This window comes from Triticum urartu, chromosome 3A (genome assembly GCF_056163025.1).
Source record: "Triticum urartu cultivar PI428250 chromosome 3A, HENAU_Tu73, whole genome shotgun sequence".
Lineage (NCBI taxonomy): Eukaryota > Viridiplantae > Streptophyta > Magnoliopsida > Poales > Poaceae > Triticum > Triticum urartu.
This window is the reverse complement of record NC_141875.1, coordinates 223876382-223887911: the sequence shown is the minus strand read 5'-3', so window position 1 is coordinate 223887911 and position 11530 is coordinate 223876382.

Here is an 11530-nt window from a genome sequence, read left to right as displayed (position 1 = left end):
TTCCTCCGGGCGTCGCCAGTCGGTTGGTCACCTCATCGACATTCGGCCGCTCCGGTCGTCGCCACTCGGTTGGTCACCTCATAACCATTCGGCCGCTCCACGCGTCGCCACTTGGTTGGTCACATCATCACCATTCGGCCGCTCCGGTCGTCGCCACTCGGTTATTCACCTCATCACCACTGGCCGCTTCACGCGTCGCCAATCGGTTGGTCGCCTCATCACCACTCGGCCGCCCCGTGCGTTGCCTCTTGGTTGGTCACCTCAACACCACTCTGCCGCTCCGCTTGTCGCCACTTGGGGGCGTCGCCACTCGGTTGGTCACCTCATCACCATTCGGCCGCTCCGCGCGTCGCCACTCGGTTGGTCACCTCATCACCACTCGGCCGATCCGCGCGTCGCCACTCGGTTGGTCATCTCATCACCACTCGGCTCCGCGCGTCGCCACCTGGTTGGTCACCTCATCACCACTCGGCCGCGACACGCGTCGCCACTTGGTCGGTCACCTCATCAACACTCGGCCGCTGTGGGCGTCGCCACTCGGTTGGTCACCTCATCATCACCCGGCCGCTCCGCGCGTCGCCACTCAGTTGGTCACCTCATCACCACTCGACCGCTTCGGGCGTCGCCACTCGGTTGGTCACCTCATTGCCATTCGGCCGCTCCGGTCGTCGCCACTCGGTTTGTCACCTCATTACCATTCGTCCACTCCGGTCGTCACCACTCGGTTGGTCACCACATCACCACTGGCCGCTTCGTGCGTCACCAATTGGTTGGTCGCCTCATCACCACTCGGCCGCCCCACGCGTTGCCTCTCGGTTGGTCACCTCATCACCACTCCGCCGCTCCGCGCGTCGCCACTCGGGGGCCTCGCCACTCGGTTGGTCACCTCATAACCATTTGGCCGCTCCGCGCGTCGCTACTTGATTGGCCACGTCATCAACACTCGGCCGCCCCGCGCGTTGCCTCTCGGTTGGTTACCTCATCACCACTCGACCGCTCCGCGCGTCGCCACTCGGTTGGTCACCTCATCACCACTCGGCCGATCCGCGCGTCGCCACTCGGTTGGTCATCTCATCACCACTCGGCTCCGCGCGTCGCCACCTGGTTGGTCACCTCATCACCACTCGGCCGCGACACGCGTCGCCACTTGGTCGGTCACCTCATCAACACTCGGCCGCTGTGGGCGTCGCCACTCGGTTGGTCACCTCATCATCACCCGGCCGCTCCGCGCGTCGCCACTCAGTTGGTCACCTCATCACCACTCGACCGCTTCGGGCGTCGCCACTCGGTTGGTCACCTCATTGCCATTCGGCCGCTCCGGTCGTCGCCACTCGGTTTGTCACCTCATTACCATTCGTCCACTCCGGTCGTCACCACTCGGTTGGTCACCACATCACCACTGGCCGCTTCGTGCGTCACCAATTGGTTGGTCGCCTCATCACCACTCGGCCGCCCCACGCGTTGCCTCTCGGTTGGTCACCTCATCACCACTCCGCCGCTCCGCGCGTCGCCACTCGGGGGCCTCGCCACTCGGTTGGTCACCTCATAACCATTTGGCCGCTCCGCGCGTCGCTACTTGATTGGCCACGTCATCACCACTCGACCGCCCCGCGCGTTGCCTCTCGGTTGGTTACCTCATCACCACTCGACCGCTCCGCGCGTCGCCACTCGGTTGGTCACCTCATCACCACTCGGCCGATCCGCGCGTCGCCACTCGGTTGGTCATCTCATCACCACTCGGCTCCACGCGTCGCCACTCGGTTGGTCACCTCATCACCACTCGGCCGCGACGGGCGTTGCTACTTGGTTGGTCACCTCATCACCACTCGGCCGCTCTAGGCGTCGCCACTCAGTTGGTCACCTCATAACCATTCGGCCGCTCCGCTAGTCGGCACTCGGTTGGTCATCTCATCACCACTCGGCTCCGCGCGTCGCCACTCGGTTGGTCACCTCATCACCACTCTGCCGCGACGCGCGTCGCCACTTGGTTGGTCACCTCATCAACACTCGGCCGCTCTGGGCGTCGCCACTCGGTTGGTCACCTCATAACCATTCGGCCGCTCCACGAGTCGCCACTTGATTGGTCACCTCATCACCATTCGGCCGTCCCGCGCGTCGTATCTTGGTTGATCACCTCATCACCACTCGGCCGCTCCACGCGTCGCCACATGGTTGATCACCTCATCACCACTGGGCCGCCCCGTGCATCGCCACTCGGTTGGTCACCTCATCACCATTCGGCCGCCCAAAGAGTCGCATTCGGTTAGTCACCTCAGCACCATTCAGCCGCACTGCGCATTGCCACTTGGTTGGTCACCTCAACACCACTCTGCCGCTCCGCTTGTTGCCACTTGGGGGCCTCGCCACTCGGTTGGTCACCTCATCACCATTTGGCCGCTCCGCGCGTCGCCACTCGGTTGGTCACCTCATCACCACTCGGCCGATCCGCGCGTCGCCACTCGGTTGGTCATCTCATCACCACTCGGCTCCGCGCGTCGCCACCTGGTTGGTCACCTCATCACCACTCGGCCGCGACACGTGTCGCCACTTGGTTGGTCACCTCATCAACACTCGGCCGCTCTAGGCGTCGCCACTCAGTTGGTCACCTCATAACCATTCGGCCGCTCTGCGAGTCGCCACTTGATTGGTCACCTCATCACCATTCGGCCGTCCCGCGCGTCGTATCTTGGTTGATCACCTCATCACCACTCGGCCGCTTCGCGCGTCGCCACATGGTTGATCACCTCATCACCACTGGGCCGCCCCGTGCATCGCCACTCGGTTGGTCACCTCATCACCATTCGGCCGCCCATAGAGTCGCATTCGGAGGGTCACCTCATAACCATTTGGCCGCCCCAAGAGTCGGATTGGTTGGTCACCTCATCACCATTCAGCCGCACTGCGCATCGCCACTTGGTTGGTCACCTCATCACCACTCGGCCGCTCCGCGCGTCGCCACTCGATTGGTCACCTCATCACCACTCGGCCGCTCCGCGCGCCGCCACTCGGTTGGTCACCTCATAACCATTCGGCCGCTCCGCGGGTCGCCACTTGATTGGTCACCTCATCACCATTCGGCCGCCCCGCGCGTCGTCTCTCGGTTGATCACCTCATCACCACTCGGCCGCTCCGCACGTCGCCACTCGGTTGATCACCTCATCACCACTGGCCCGCGCAGTGCGTCGTCACTCGGTTGGTCACCTCATCACCACTCGGCCGCTCCAAGCGTCGCCACTTGGTTGGTCACCTCATCATCACCCGGCCGCTCCGCGCATCGCCACTTGGTTGGTCACCTCATCACCACTCGACCGCTTCGGGCGTCACCACTCGGTTGGTCACCTCATCGCCATTCGGCCGCTCCGGTCGTCGCCACTTGGTTGGTCACCTCATAACCATTCGGCCACTCCAGTCGTCACCACTCGGTTGGTCACCTCATCACCACCGGTCGCTTCGCGCGTCGCCAATTGGTTGGTCGCCTCATCACCACTTGGCCGCCCCACGCATTGCCTCTCGGTTGGTCACCTCATCACCACTCCGCCGCTCCGCGCGTCGCCACTCGGGGGCCTCGCCACTCGGTTGGTCACCTCATAACCATTTGGCCGCTCCGCGCGTCGCTACTTGATTGGCCACGTCATCACCACTCGGCCGCCCCGCGCGTTGCCTCTCGGTTGGTTACCTCATCACCACTCGGCCGCCCCGCGTGTGGCCTCTCGGTTGGTGACCTCATCACCACTCGGCCGCTCCGCGCGTCGCCACTCGGTTGGTCACCTCATCACCACTCGGCCGATCCGCGCGTCGCCACTCGGTTGGTCATCTCATCACCACTCGGCTCCGCGCGTCGCCCCTCGGTTGGTCACCTCATCACCACTTTGCCGCGACGCGCGTCGCCACTTGGTTGGTCACCTCATCAACACTCGGCCGCTCTGGGCGTCGCCACTCGGTTGGTCACCTCATAACCATTCGGCCGCTCCACGAGTCGCCACTTGATTGGTCACCTCATCACCATTCGGCCGTCCCGCGCGTCGTATCTTGGTTGATCACCTCATCACCACTCGGCCGCTCCACGCGTCGCCACATGGTTGATCACCTCATCACCACTGGGCCGCCCCGTGCATCGCCACTCGGTTGGTCACCTCATCACCATTCGGCTGCCCAAAGAGTCGCATTCGGTTAGTCACCTCATCACCATTTAGCCGCACTGCGCATTGCCACTTGGTTGGTCACCTCATAACCATTCGGCCGCTCCGCGAGTCGTCACTTGATTGGTCACCTCATCACCATTCGGCCGTCCCGCGCGTCGTATCTTGGTTGATCACCTCATCACCACTCGGCCGCTCCACGCGTCGCCACATGGTTGATCACCTCATCACCACTGGGCCGCCCCGTGCATCGCCACTCGGTTGGTCACCTCATCACCATTCGGCCGCCCAAAGAGTCGCATTCGGTTGGTCACCTCATCACCATTCAGCTGCACTGCGCATTGCCACTTGGTTGGTCACCTCATCACCACTTGGCCGCCCCAAGAGTCGCATTGGTTGGTCACCTCATGACCATTCAGCCGCACTGTGCATCGCCACTTGGTTGGTCACCTCATCACCACTCGGCCGCCCAGCGTGTTGCCTTTTGGTTGGTCACCTCATCACCACTCGGCCGCTCCGCGCGTCGCTACTCGGTTGGTCACCTCATCACCACTCAGCTCCGCGCGTCGCCACTCGGTTGGTCACCTCATCACCACTCGGCCGCCCAGCGCGTTGCCACTCGGTTGGTCACCTCATAACCATTGGGCCGCTCTGTGGGTCGCCACTTGATTGGTCACCTCATCACCATTCGGCCGCCCCGCGCGCCGTCTCTCGGTTGATCACCTCGTCACCACTCGGTCGCTCCGCGCGTCGCCACTCGGTTGATCACCTCATCACCACTTGCCCGCCCCGTGCGTCGTCACTCGGTTGGTCACCTCATCACCACTCGGCCGCTCCAAGCTTCGCCACTTGGTTGGTCACCTCATCACCACCCGGCCGCTCCGCGCGTCGCCACTCAGTTGGTCACCTCATCACCACTCGATTGCTCCGGGCGTCGCCAGTCGGTTGGTCACCTCATCGCCATTCGGCCGCTCCGGTCGTCGCCACTCGGTTGGTCACCTCATAACCATTCGGCCACTCCGGTCGTCACCACTCGGTTGGTCACCTCATCACCACTCGGCCGATCTGCGCGTCGCCACTCGGTTGGTCATCTCATCACCACTCGGCTCCACGCGTCGCCACTCGGTTGGTCACCTCATCACCACTGGCCGCTTCGCGCGTCACCAATTGGTTGGTCGCCTCATCACCACTCGGCCGCCCCACGCGTTGCCTCTCGGTTGGTCACCTCATCACCACTCCGCCGCTCCGCGCGTCGTCACTCGGGGGCCTCGCCACTCGGTTGGTCACCTCATAACCACTTGGCCGCTCCGCGCGTCGCTACTTGATTGGCCACGTCATCACCACTCGGCCGCACCGCGCGTTGCCTCTCGGTTGGTTACCTCATCACCACTCGGCCGCTCCGCGCGTCGCCACTCGGTTGGTCACCTCATCACCAATCGGCCGATCCGCGCGTCGCCACTCGGTTGGTCATCTCATCACCACTCGGCTCCGCGCGTCGCCACTCGGTTGGTCACCTCATCACCACTCGGCCGCGACGCGCGTTGCTACTTGGTTGGTCACCTCATCACCACTCGGCCGCTCTAGGCGTCGCCACTCAGTTGGTCACCTCATAACCATTCGGCCGCTCCGCGCGTCGCCACTTGGTTGGTCACATCATCGACATTCGGCCGCTCCGGTCGTCGCCACTCGGTTGGTCACCTCATAACCATTCGGCCGCTCCGCGCGTCGCCACTTGGTTGGTCACATCATCACCATTCGGCCGCTCCGGTCGTCGCCACTCGGTTATTCACCTCATCACCACTGGCCGCTTCACGCGTCGCCAATCGGTTGGTCGCCCCATCACCACTCGGCCGCCCCGCGCGTTGCCTCTCGGTTGGTCACCTCAACACCACTCTGCCGCTCCGCTTGTCGCCACTTGGGGGCGTCGCCACTCGGTTGGTCACCTCATCACCATTCGGCCGCTCCGCGCGTCGCCACTCGGTTGGTCACCTCATCACCACTTGGCCGATCCGCGCGTCGCCACTCGGTTGGTCATCTCATCACCACTCGGCTCCGCGCGTCGCCACCTGGTTGGTCACCTCATCACCACTCGGCCGCGACACGCGTCGCCACTTGGTCGGTCACCTCATCAACACTCGGCCGCTCTGGGCGTCGCCACTCGGTTGGTCACCTCATAACCATTCGGCCGCTCCGCGAGTCGCAACTTGAATGGTCACCTCATCACCATTCGGCCGTCCCGCGCGTCGCATCTTGGTTGATCACCTCATCACCACTCGGCCGCTCCGCGCATCGCCACATGGTTGATCACCTCATCACCACCGGGCCGCCCCGTGCATCGCCACTTGGTTGGTCACCTCATCAACACTCGGCCGCTCTGGGCGTCGCCACTCGGTTGGTCACCTCATAACCATTCGGCCGCTCCGCGAGTCGCCACTTGATTGGTCACCTCATCACCATTCGGTCGTCCCGCGCGTCGTATCTTGGTTGATCACCTCATCACCACTCGGCCGCTCCGCGCGTCGCCACATGGTTGATCACCTCATCACCACTGGGCCGCCCCGTGCATCGCCACTCGGTTGGTCACCTCATCACCATTCGGCCGCCCATAGAGACGCATTCGGTTGGTCACCTCATAACCATTTGGCCGCCCCAAGAGTCGGATTGGTTGGTCACCTCATCACCATTCAGCCGCACTGCGCATCGCCACTTGGTTGGTCACCTCATCACCACTCGGCCGCCCAGCGCGTTGCCTCTCGGTTGGTCACCTCATCACCACTCGGCCGCTCCGCGCGTCGCCACTCGATTGGTCACCTCATCACCACTCGGCCGCTCCGCCCGCCGCCACTTGGTTGGTCACCTCATAACCATTGGGCTGCTCCGTGGGTCGCCACTTGATTGGTCACCTCATCACCATTCGGCCGCCCCACGCGTCGTCTCTCGGTTGATCACCTCATCACCACTCGGCCGCTCCGCGCGTCGCCACTCGGTTGATCACCTCATCACCACTGGCCCGCACACTGCGTCGTCACTCGGTTGGTCACCTCATCACCACTCGGCCGCTCCAAGCGTCGCCACTTGGTTGGTCACCTCATCATCACCCGGCCGCTCCACGCGTCGCCACTCAGTTGGTCACCTCATCACCACTCGACCGCTTCGGGCGTCGCCACTCGGTTGGTCACCTCATCGCCATTCGGCCGCTCCGGTCGTCGCCACTCGGTTGGTCACCTCATAACCATTCGGCCACTCCGGTCGTCACCACTCGGTTGGTCACCTCATCACCACTGGCCGCTTCGCGCGTCGCCAATTGGTTGGTCGCCTCATCACCAGTCGGCCGCCCCACGCGTTGCCTCTCGGTTGGTCACCTCATCACCACTCCGCCGCTCCGCGCGTCGCCACTCGGGGGCCTCGCCACTCGGTTGGTCACCTCATAACCATTTGGCCGCTCCGCGCGTCACTACTTGATTGGCCACGTCATCACCACTCGGCCGCCCCGCGCGTTGCCTCTCGGTTGGTGACCTCATCACCACTCGGCCGCTCCTCGCGTCGCCACTCGGTTGGTCACCTCATCACCACTCGGCCGATCCGCGCGTCGCCACTCGGTTGGTCATCTCATCACCAATCGGCTCCGCGCGTCGCCACCTGGTTGGTCACCACATCACCACTCGGCCGCGACACGCGTCGCCACTTGGTTGGTCACCTCATCAACACTCGGCCGCTCTGGGCGTCGCCACTCGGTTGGTCACCTCATAACCATTCGGCCGCTCCGCGAGTGGCCACTTGATTGGTCACTTCATCACCATTCGGCCGTCCCGCGCGTCGTATCTTGGTTGATCACCTCATCACCACTCGGCCGCTCCGCGCGTCGCCACATGGTTGATCACCTCATCACCACTGGGCCGCCCCGTGCATCGCCAGTCGGTTGGTCACCTCATCACCATTCGGCCGCCCATAGAGTCGCATTCGGTTGGTCACCTCATCACCATTCAGCCGCACTGCGCATTGCCACTTGGTTGGTCACCTCATCACCACTTGGCCGCCCCAAGAATCGCATTGGTTGGTCACCTCATGACCATTCAGCCGCACTGTGCATCACCACTTGGTTGGTCACCTCATCACCACTCGGCCGCCCAACGTGTTGCCTCTCGGTTGGTCACCTCATCACCACTCGGCCGCTCCGCGCGTCGCCACTCGGTTGGTCACCTCATCACCACTCAGCTCCGCGCGTCGCCACTCGGTTGGTCACCTCATCACCACTCGGCCACCCAGCGTGTTGCCACTCGGTTGGTCACCTCATAACCATTCGGCCGCCCCGCGCGTCGTCTCTCGGTTGATCACCTCATCACCACTCGGCCGCTCCGCGCGTCGCCACTCGGTTGATCACCTCATCACCACTGGCCCGCACAGTGCGTCGTCACTCGGTTGGTCACCTCATCACCACTCGGCCGCTCCAAGCTTCGCCACTTGGTTGGTCACCTTATCACCACCCGGCCGCTCCGTGCGTCGCCACTCAGTTGGTCACCTCATCACCACTCGATTGCTCCGGGCGTCGCCAGTCGGTTGGTCACCTCATCGACATTCGGCCGCTCCGGTCGTCGCCAGTCGATTGGTCACCTCATAACCATTCGGCCGCTCCGCGCGTCGCCACTTGGTTGGTCACATCATCACCATTCGGCCGCTCCGGTTGTCGCCACTCGGTTATTCACCTCATCACCACTGCCCGCTTCACGCGTCGCCAATCGGTTGGTCGCCTCATCACCACTCGGCCGCCACGCGCGTTGCCTCTCGGTTGGTCACCTCATCACCATTCGGCCGCTCCGCTTGTCGCCACTTGGGGGCCTCGCCACTCGGTTGGTCACCTCAACCCCACTCTGCCGCTCCGCTTGTCGCCACTTGGGGGCCTCGCCACTCGGTTGGTCACCTCATCACCATTCGGCCGCTCCGCGCGTCGCCACTCGGTTGGTCACCTCATCACCACTCGGCCGATCCGCGCGTCGCCACTCGGTTGGTCATCTCATCACCACTCGGCTCCGCGCGTCGCCACCTGGTTGGTCACCTCATCACCACTCGGCCGCGACACGCGTCGCCACTTGGTTGGTCACCTCATCAACACTCGGCCGCTCTGGGCGTCGCCACTCGGTTGGTCACCTCATAACCATTCGGCCGCTCCGCGAGTCGCCACTTGATTGGTCACCTCATCACCATTCGGCCGTCCCGCGCATCGTATCTTGGTTGATCACCTCATCACCACTCGGCCGCTCCGCGCGTCGCCACATGGTTGATCACCTCATCACCACTGGGCCGCCCCTTGCATCGCCACTCGGTTGGTCACCTCATCACCATTCGGCCGCCCATAGAGTCGCATTCGGTTGGTCACCTCAGAACCATTTGGCCGCCCCAAGAGTCGGATTGGTTGGTCACCTCATCACCATTCAGCCGCACCGCGCATCGCCACTTGGTTGGTCACCTCATCACCACTCGGCCGCTCCGCGCGTCGCCACTCGATTCTTCACCTCATCACCACTCGCCCGCTCCGCGCGCCGCCACTCGGTTGGTCACCTCATAACCATTCGGCTGCTCCGCGGGTCGCCACTTGATTGGTCACATCATCACCATTCGGCCGCCCCGTGCGTCGTCTCTCGGTTGATCACCTCATCACCACTCGGCCGCTCCGCGCGTCGCCACTCGGTTGATCACCTCATCACCACTGGCACGCACAGTGCGTCGTCACTCGGTTGGTCACCTCATCACCACTCGGCCGCTCCAAGCGTCGCCACTTGGTTGGTCACCTCATCATTACCCGGCCGCTCCGCATGTCGCCACTCAGTTGGTCACCTCATCACCACTCGACCGCTTCGGGCGTCGCCACTCGGTTGGTCACCTCATCGCCATTCGGCGGCTCCGGTCGTCGCCACTCGGTTGGTCACCTCATAAACATTCGGCCACTCCGGTCGTCACCACTCGGTTGGTCACCTCATCACCACTGGCCGCTTCGCGCGTCGCCAATTGGTTGGTCGCCTCATCACCAGTCGGCCGCCCCACGCGTTGCCTCTCGGTTGGTCACCTCATCACCACTCTGCCGCTCCGCGCGTCGCCACTCGGGGGCCTCGCCACTCGGTTGGTCACCTCATAACCATTTGGCCGCTCCGCGCGTCACTACTTGATTGGCCACGTCATCACCACTCGGCCGCCCCGCGCGTTGCCTCTCGGTTGGTGACCTCATCACCACTCGGCCGCTCCTCGCGTCGCCACTCGGTTGGTCACCTCATCACCACTCGGCCGGTCCGCGCGTCGCCACTCGGTTGGTCATCTCATCACCAATCGGCTCCGCGCGTCGCCACCTGGTTGGTCACCACATCACCACTCGGCCGCGACACGCGTCGCCACTTGGTTGGTCACCTCATCAACACTCGGCCGCTCTGGGCGTCGCCACTCGGTTGGTCACCTCATAACCATTCGGCCGCTCCGCGAGTCGCCACTTGATTGGTCACTTCATCACCATTCGGCCGTCCCGCGCGTCGTATCTTGGTTGATCACCTCATCACCACTCGGCCGCTTCGCGCGTCGCCACATGGTTGATCACCTCATCACCACTGGGCCGCCCCGTGCATCGCCAGTCGGTTGGTCACCTCATCACCATTCGGCCGCCCATAGAGTCGCATTCGGTTGGTCACCTCATCACCATTCAGCCGCACTGCGCATTGCCACTTGGTTGGTCACCTCATCACCACTTGGCCGCCCCAAGAATCGCATTGGTTGGTCACCTCATGACCATTCAGCCGCACTGTGCATCACCACTTGGTTGGTCACCTCATCACCACTCGGCCGCCCAACGTGTTGCCTCTCGGTTGGTCACCTCATCACCACTCGGCCGCTCCGCGCGTCGCCACTCGGTTGGTCACCTCATCACCACTCAGCTCCGCGCGTCGCCACTCGGTTGGTCACCTCATCACCACTCGGCCACCCAGCGTGTTGCCACTCGGTTGGTCACCTCATAACCATTCGGCCGCTCCGTGGGTCGCCACTTGATTGTTCACCTCATCACCATTCGGCCGCTCCGCGCGTCGCCACTCGGTTGATCACCTCATCACGACTGGCCCGTATAGTGCGTCGTCACTCGGTTGGTCACCTCATCACCACTCGGCCGCTCCAAGCTTCGCCACTTGGTTGGTCACCTCATCACCACCCGGCCGCTCCGTGCGTCGCCACTCAGTTGGTCACCTCATCACCACTCGATTGCTCCGGGCGTCGCCAGTCGGTTGGTCACCTCATCGACATTCGGCCGCTCCGGTCGTCGCCAGTCGGTTGGTCACCTCATAACCATTCGGCCGCTCCGCGCGTCGCCACTTGGTTGGTCACATCATCACCATTCGGCCGCTCCGGTTGTCGCCACT